Here is a 9,256-nt window from a genome sequence, read left to right as displayed (position 1 = left end):
CGAACTAACACTTCCACAAAATACTACCACATGGCATGACATGTACAACATGAACAAAAATATTATAGAACCGAACAAAAATAAATTCAACAAGTTAATACCAAAACTCTCCAACGCAACATCAAGTAATTCATCAACAATATCATCCTCATCTAATGAATCACATCTCAAAAATATAAACAAATAACATTGCTATAGAGATGCAAAACCAACAAAGAACAAATCAAACCCAAAAAATTTCATTACTATCATACAAAATGATGCCGAACAAGGACTACTACATCAATCTAAGAAAGCTAAATTATGAACAACGTCTAATTTTAGAGGATATTATGTTAAGAAAAAGAACTAAACCAACAACTCCGATCCACTTGTTCTTAACAGGAAATATTCATGGATATTCATAGAACAATCATGTAACTCCATAACAATGTCATCATTCTGGAGAGACAATGTTCACATATTTGAACTAATGACACCAATGCGTCAAAACAACAACACTTACATCCAATTACTAAAAAAACTTGAAACAGGGCAACACAAACATGAAGATATTGATTTCCTTAACAAAAACTATTTTCGACACCCAATAGCAAAGGAAAATATCCCACACTTATACTACACAAACGCATCCAAAGATTCGCACAACGAGGAGATTTTCAATTTACTCATAGAGGAACCACACATTTTCAAAGCAATTGACAAAAGGCATAAGACATGCAGCAAAACTATTGCAATTCCTGCAAATCCAAAAAACACATCAGGGTTAAACCAAACACTCAAATTAAAGCCTGGCATGATAGTTGAAATATGTTTTGGCAATTTCGACACTGTAGATGGTTTGGTGAATGGAGCAGATGGTATTTTTGAAAATTCGAATACTACTCAACCAAATGTTATTTGGGTTTTCTTTACTAATGAAATTATAGGAAAATGAGCATGCTATAACAACTCCTTCTTGTACAACAAGAATATCCCATCAACTTGGATACCAATTTTTCCAATCACAAGAGAATTTCAAATCGGGAAAAACTACTTAAACACAATATCCCAGAAACAATTTCCCATTCAACCAGCTGCAGCTAGAACAATCCATTGTTCACAAGGACTATCAATGGATTCGCTTGCATTTGATCCATCTTTCATCAAAGCACACGGCCTAACATACACTGCCCTTTCTCGTGTTCGCAATCCAAAAAACCTCTACATTCTCAACCCAATCGAACCAAAACGCATCAAACTAGATGCAAATGTTATCCAAGAAATTCAACATTTGAGGACTCAATGGCAATGGTATACACAACAAATAAACTTCTCTAAAACAAACCAAAATCAATTAACATTACAATCTCTTAACACAACAAACTTTCGCTCACATTATGACGATGTATGTAACGACACAAGCCTCCTTCATGCCACAATATTATGTCTCTAAGAATTACATTGCACAACACAAACAACAATCTCCTTGCCTAACTTCACATGTCTCCAACATAACACAAGCATTGGGATTGCAACATGTTACAAAGAAAATGTAACATTGGTAAAGAACAAATACATTACAAAAAGCAAATGTGAATGCTTGCTTACCATATTCAAAATAAACAACCAAACAAACATTGCAATCATTAACGTATACAAATCCCCAACTTTGCCGCACTCAAATCTTATCAATCTCCGCAATTTACTACTCAATGAAACCCCACGTGGTACAACAACGACTATCATTTGTGACTTCAATATTCAACAAAATCACTCAAACAGTACTACAACTCAACTTCAAAAATTCATGACAATAAAAAAATTCCACCAACTAATCAATCATCCAACAACTATAGATGGATCCACAATAGATCACATATGGACAAACAATTCTAATGAAAATAATATTTCTCGATCGATCTATATTTATTATTCTGATCACTCTCTTATTTACACAACACTTAACATCACATAGGGCAGGCCTTTGGAATGTAATTCACCTTGTTTAAAGTAGGATTTGGAGTTATATGCTAAAGTTACAAATTTCAAATAAAAAATATTCTTTTGTTAATATAGCTACCTACCCAAGTCTAGTTATACATCTATATAAAGCTAAGAAAAAACATCTAGAGCAAACTTTAAAACAGTAAAAAAAGTACAAAATGAAAAAAATAGAAGATAACCGACACTAAAAAGAAGGGTACTTAAGCTCTAATATAAAATTTTAAAAAACATAATTGTATAACTACAAAAGCATATATATATAACTATATATATATATATAATATATGTATACATGTATATATAAAATATGTATGTATATTTATATATTTATATATATATATATATACTCATCTATACATGGCCTACTCTAAGGAGAAAGCACTTTAATTCTACCCCCAGACAAACACACATTCCCATATATATATATATATATATATATATATATATATATATATAAGTAAAGGCATGGAAAAGTCATATAAAACCATTATTTAGCACGACACATTAGGGAAACACATTATGGGAATACAATTGAAATTAATAAATCTATACTATACCATATAACTAAGAAACATACATGATCCAAGGAAGAAGGAAAACCAAACTACTAGGCACCAAACAACCTATAGAGCAGCCATAAAATTCACGAGCAAAAACTAGACTAAACAAAGCTTAAAATTAAAAGTCATAACGCCTAGTTTGAACGACTTGTGCTAGTAGCTTGAATTGCACAACATGAAGAAGAGTAAATGCTTACTAGAGGCACGGAAGCAAGGAGAAACTAGCCCAAGGAGAAACAAAGATGAAATAGGAGAGCAGAGAGGAAACCCCACTACAACTACACAGGCAGCCTGACGAGTTTCAAGTACGCAATCGAGCAAAAGAAAGCAGCAAGACCGATCAGTGGAGCGATCTTTTTGGCCAGCACAAGAAAGCCGGGAAGCAAGATATTCAAGCCAAAGGAGTAGAAATTTAAAAAGCAGCGAAGAGCTTGCTCACAGACAATCTCTGATCCACAATAAGATGGATCGAGGAGTCTATAGAGAAGCACATGCCGTTGAAATACCTAGTCAACACAATAGCATGCACGTCGAACTGTCGCACCGCCAGAACTTCACCCTCGTTGAAGATGCAGAAACAAAAAATTAGGAGCCCTCTGAACAGAACTTAGAATGAGAAGAGAGTACTAAACTACCAGGAAAGGGCTGCCTTCCTATGCTAGCAAGAGTGGGTAAGTAAACCTTCTACAAACTTCATGTGAGATTGGAACAGAACGTGAAAAACTACTCGAGCAACCACACTAAGAGCAATGATAGCATGACGACAAGAGCAACAATGTAAGGCTTGGCCACGCTCATGATCCAGATCCAGCAGGCTCGTAGCTTCAGCCAAATGTCTAGCCGAATAAAGGCAAAAAACTTTGTCAACCCCCCTCACGATCACGGTCAGACAGCCAAAGGAATAAACTGAGGCTCCTTGAAAAGGAATCCAAAACACTACACCTAGAAGCGCTAACCAACTCCCTAAGAAGCCTTTCACCAAAACGGGCTAAGAGAAGACGAGCAGAACCCACTGGCTATTCGACGAGATGATTAAAAGGGCAGCCAAGAAAAATACAGCACTATGAGAGAAGGAACTGTATCCACACTGCAATCAATCAATACAGCACCATGAGAGAAGGAACTGCATCCACACTGCAATCAAGAAGGAACTGAGAGAAGCACTATGAGAGAAGGAACTGTATCCACACTGCAATCAATACGAAAGTGCCATAACAACTACCCCTACCTCCAGATGAAATGCCATAAAGAAAACCCCACTAAAAGAATTTTTAGACTACACGTACTAAACCAGTAGACAAAACATTAAAGCAAAGAAAATGGACAAGCCCTCCATAAAACATGGATGAGGAAAGCTCTTCCTAGCTCTTTTATTGTCCATCATGAAACATAAGAAGCTCTCAAGAATCAAGATTTTTTTTTTTTAATTAAAGCAAAAGGAAGACTGACTTAATAAATACTTAAACCCACATACAACGACATCATGAGAGTATTAAGGTCTCTCGAACAACCAACAAAAGTAAGACCTAAAAATCAAAGGGTAAGAAACGGAAAGGGAAATCCCATCTTTAAAAGAATGTCAACCACAACAACTATCACATGAGCATAGAGGCATAGTATGGAAATTATATGTGTTTTGTAGTTTTAACTTCATCAAAGTTGAAGTATATATAAGCTCTCCACATAAATTGTTTGTGGAATAGGATAATCGTTCACAATGGACATCGCGTGATCCATTGTTCACGTAGTAATCTCATCAAAGTTCATTACACTTTGTAAAAATTCATAGGGTGGATTCTGATTCCTTCACACCCCACGACACACACTCGGTTGTGGTCTTGTTGTGTAGTTGCATTGTAGTCTCGATGTTTTTTCTACATACGGTTTTGTAGTTAGTATAGTATCCTAGTATATCTTTTCTATGTTTATTTAGGCATGCACACACGTGCGTGCGTGTGTGTGTGGGTGTGTGTGGGGGGGGGGGGAGACTTGACAAAACCCCTTTGCATAGTGAAAAGACAAAAGAGCAAAGCTAGACAATGGAATAGGACTAATTGCATTAACGGAAAAGTTTGTACAAGTCAGTAAATCCATGTTTATAAAGGAAACCACCAGTGGGTCATTCAGTAAAAATGACTTCATGGGAACTGTATAGAAGTTGAGCTTGGATAAGTTCTAGAAAGCATCACTTTTATTGAAGAGGAGAGTCTGCATACCTGCCACCATCCAACAAGCAAAACAATAAGAACCAGTTTTAACTTTAGTTGGGAAGACAGGTGTCATAAACACCCCTCCCTTGTTATCAGAGTCACAATAAAAATTAACACTTCGCCATATACTTATCAAGCTTAATGTAAATACAAGAATGTCTAGGAAGAAAAGTGGGTTTAGAGGTTATACAGAGAGGAATATTGTACCATTGTAGAAGGGGGGTAAGATGAGAAGAGTGTGGAAGGGGAGGGGTTTATGAAAGAAGTGTGGGTGAGGAATAGTGATGCTAGAAGATATATTTATTGAAATAACCAAGCAACTTGAGTTTTAAAGTAGAGAGAAAGAGTGAGGGAACAATTCTAGAGAGAGAGAGAGAGAGAGAATATGGGGAAAGATAGTCTAAACTGCAACTGGCACAAGTCTATTTCTTTGCTTTAAAAGGTGGCTTTCAAAGGATTATAGAGGGAAGAAAAGTAATTATTATGGTCAAAAGGAAAAAGAGATAGTGTGTGTGTGTGTGTGCCCACCTTTGCCCCAGTAGGATACAACACACTAGGTGAGACAGTAGGTCATCACCTACTGTCATGACCTACTTTCTACCCGAAGAGAATAAGAAGTATTGAGAAGTGCAACTTAAAGTAATGGAAAAGGAATGGAAGAGAAGTACTTGAGTGAGGTAGGTAAACAGTAAGGAAGCAAATTGGTTTAAAAGATAAATGGGTAAGTTGTGGTTATAGTAATATTACGCAAGTAAAGGAAGTGGACAGTTATGACAATAATCTTGGTTAGAAGAGTTTTATATAACAAGTTAAGTGTAATAAAAGAGTATTGCTCAAAAGAAAAATGAAAGGAGTCAAAAGGCCAAAAGCCATGATGACTTAAATGTATTATTTGGGAGGTGGGAGCAGTAATCAGGGGTGAGCTATTGCGAGTTTTGGATTTGGAGTGTGACATCCAATGAATAATTCTGCAAGGACAAGAGAAGCATTAGAAAGATGTTTATTAGAAAAAATAAAACAAATAAAGACCAAGTTAAAGATGAGAGTTATGAAGCCAAAAATGCCTTAATGCCTTAAGTGTACTATGTCCAACCGTCCAAAGAACGACCTGTGTGTGGAAGACTTGACAACACCCCTTTGCATAGTGAAAGGACAAAAGAGCGAAGCTAGACAATGGAATAGGACTAATTGCATTAACAAAAAAGTTTGTACAAGTCGGTAAATCCCTATTTATAAAGGAAACCAGCAATGGGTCATTTAGTAGAAATGACTTTGTGGAAACTGTATAGAAGTTGAGCTTAGATAATTCCTAGCAAAAGCATCACTTTTATTGAAGAGGGGAGTCTGCCTACCTGCCACCATCCAACAAGAAAAACAGTAAGAACCAGTTTTAACTTTAGTTGGGAAGACAGGTGTCATAAACACCCCTCCCTTGTTATCAGAGTCACAATAAAAATTAACACTTCGCCATATACTTATCAAGCTTAATGTAAATACAAGAATGTCTGGGAAGAAAAGTGGGTTTAGAGGTTATAGAGAGAGGAATATTGAACCATTGTAGAAGGGGCGTAGATGAGAAGAGTGTGGAAGGGGAGGGGTTTATGGAAGAAGTGTGGGTGAGGAATAGTGATGCTAGAAGATATAGTTATTGAAATAACCAAGCAACCTGAGTTCTAAAGTAGAGAGAAAGAGTGAGGGAACAATTCTAGCTATATATATATATACATATATTTATTTATTTATTTATTTATTTATTTATTTATATATATATATATATATATATAGAGAGAGAGAGAGAGAGAGCGGGGGGAAAGATAGTCTAAACTGGTTTTCAGAGGATTATAAAGGGAAGAAAAGTAATTAGTATGGTCAAAAGGAAAAAGGGATTGTGTGTGTGTGTGTGTGTGTGTGTGTGTGTGTGTGTGTGTGTGTGTACCCACCTTTGCTGCAGTAGGATACAACACACTAGGTGAGGTCCTCACCTAGTGTGATGACCTACTTTGGGTAGATAGTAGGTCCTCACCTAGTGTGATGACCTACTATCTACCCAAAGAGAATAAGAAGTATTGAAAAGTGCAATTTAAAGTAATGGAAAATGAATGGAAGAGAAGTACTTGAGTCAGGTAGGTAAACAGTATGGAAGCAAATTGGTTTAAAAGATAAATGGGTAAGTTGTGGTTATAGTATATATTAGGCAAGTAAAGGAAGTGGACAGTTATGACAATAATCTAGGTTAGAAGAGTCTTATATAATAAGTTAAGTGTAATAAAAGAGTATTGCTCAAAAGAGAAATGAAAGGAGTCAAAAGGCCAAAAGCCATGATGACTTAAATGTATTATTTGGGAGGTGGAAGCAGTAATCACGGGTGTGCTATTGAGAGTTTTGGATTTGGAGTGTGACATCCGATGAATAATTCTGCAAGACAAGATAAGGATTAGAAAGATGTTATTAGAAAAAATAAAACAAATAAAGAACAAGTTAAAGAAGGGAGTCAGGAAGCCAAAAAGGCCTTAATGACTTAAGTGTACTATGTCTAACCATCCAGAGTTGCAGGGGAAATGACCTGTGTGTGGAAGACTTGCGAACACCCCTTTGCATAGTGAAAAGACAAAAGAGCAAACCTAGACAATGGAATAGGACTAATTGCATTAACGGAAAAGTTTGTACAAGTCGGTAAATCCCTGTTTATAAAGGAAACCAACAGTGAGTCATTTAGTAGAAATGACCTTGTGGAAACTATATAGAAGTTGAGCTTGGATAAGTCCTAGCAAGCATCACTTGTATTGAAGAGGGGAGTCTGCCTACCTACCACCATCCAATAAGCAAAACAGTAACAACCAGTTTTAACTTTAGTTGGGAAGACAGGTGTCATGAACAACCCTCCCTTGTTATCACAGTTACTCACAATAAAAATTAACACTTGGCCATATACTTATCAAGCTTAATATAAATACAGGAATGTCTCAGAAGAAAAGTTGATTTAGAGGTTATAGAGAGAGGAATATTGAACCATTGTAAAAGGGGGGTAGATGAGAAGAGTGTGGAAGGGGAGGGGTTTATAGAAGAAGTGTGGGTGAGGAATAGTGATGCTAGAAGATATAGTTATTCAATGACCAATCAACTTGAGTTTAAAGGTAGAGAGAAATAGTGAGGGAACAATGTGTGTGTGAGAGAGAGAGAGAGAGCGGGGGGAAAGAAAGATAGTCTAAACTAGTTTTTGAAGGATTATAAAGGGAAAAAAAGTAATAAGTATGGTCAAAAGAAAAAAGGGATAGTAAGAGTGTGTGTGTGTGTGTGTGTGTGTGTGTGTGTGTGTGTGTGTGTGTGTGTGTGTGTGTGTGTGTGTGTGTGTGTGTGTGTACCCACATTTGCCCTAGTAGGATACAACACACTAGGTGAGACAATAGGTCATCACCTAGTGTGATGACCTACTCTCTACCCGAAGAGAATAAGAAGTATTGAGAAGTGCAATTTAAAGTAATGGAAAACGAATGGAAGAGAAGTACTTGATTGAGGTAGGTAAACAATATAGAAGCAAATTGGTTTAAAAGATAAATGGATAAGTTGTGGTTATAATAATATTAGGCAAGTAAAGGAAGTGGACAGTTATGATAATAATCTAGGTTAGAAGAGTTTTATATAACAAGGTAAGTGTAATAAAAGAGTATTGCTCAAAAGAGAAATGAAAGGAGTAAAAAGGCCAAAAGCCATGATGACTTAAATGTATTATTTGGGAGGTGGGAGCAGTAATCAGGGGTGAGCTATTGAGAATTTTAGATTTGGAGTGTGACATCCGATGAATAATTCTACATGGACAAGAGAAGGATTAGAAAGATGTTTATTAGAAAAAATAAAACAAATAAAGAACAAGCTAAAGAAGGGAGTCAAGAAGCCAAAAAGGGCTTAATGGCTTAAGTGTACTATGTGCAACCGTCCAGAGTTGCAAGAGGGAAATGACCTGTGTGTGGAAGACTTTACAACACCCCTTTACATAGTGAAAAGACAAAAGAATGAAGCTAGACAATGGGAATAGGACTAATTACAGTAACGGAAAAGTTTGTACAAGTCGGTAAATCCCTGTTTATAAACGAAACCAGTAGTGGGTCATTTGGTAGAAATAACTTTGTGGAAACTATATAGAAGTTAAGCTTGGATAAGTCCTAGCAAGCATCACTTTTATTGAAGATGGGAGTCTACCTACCTGCCACCATCCAACAAGCAAAATAGTAAGAACATGTTTTAACTTTAGTTGGGAAGACAGGTGTCATAAACACCCCTCCCTTGTTATCGGAGTCACAATATAATTAACACTTGGCCATATACTTATCAAGCTTAATGTAAATACAAGAATGTCTGGGAAGAAAAGTGGATTTAGAGGTTATAGAGAGCGGAATATTGAACCATTGTAGAAGGGAGGTAAATGAGAAGAGTGTGGAAGGGAAGGGGTTCATGGAAGAAGTGTGGGTGAGGAATAGTGATGCTAGAAGATATAGTTATTCA

The sequence above is a fragment of the Dipteris shenzhenensis genome, chromosome 12, assembly GCF_047967505.1.
Source record: "Dipteris shenzhenensis isolate YYH24624 ecotype China chromosome 12, Dip_SZ_1.0, whole genome shotgun sequence".
Lineage (NCBI taxonomy): Eukaryota > Viridiplantae > Streptophyta > Polypodiopsida > Gleicheniales > Dipteridaceae > Dipteris > Dipteris shenzhenensis.
Note: the sequence above shows the minus strand (reverse complement) of the source record.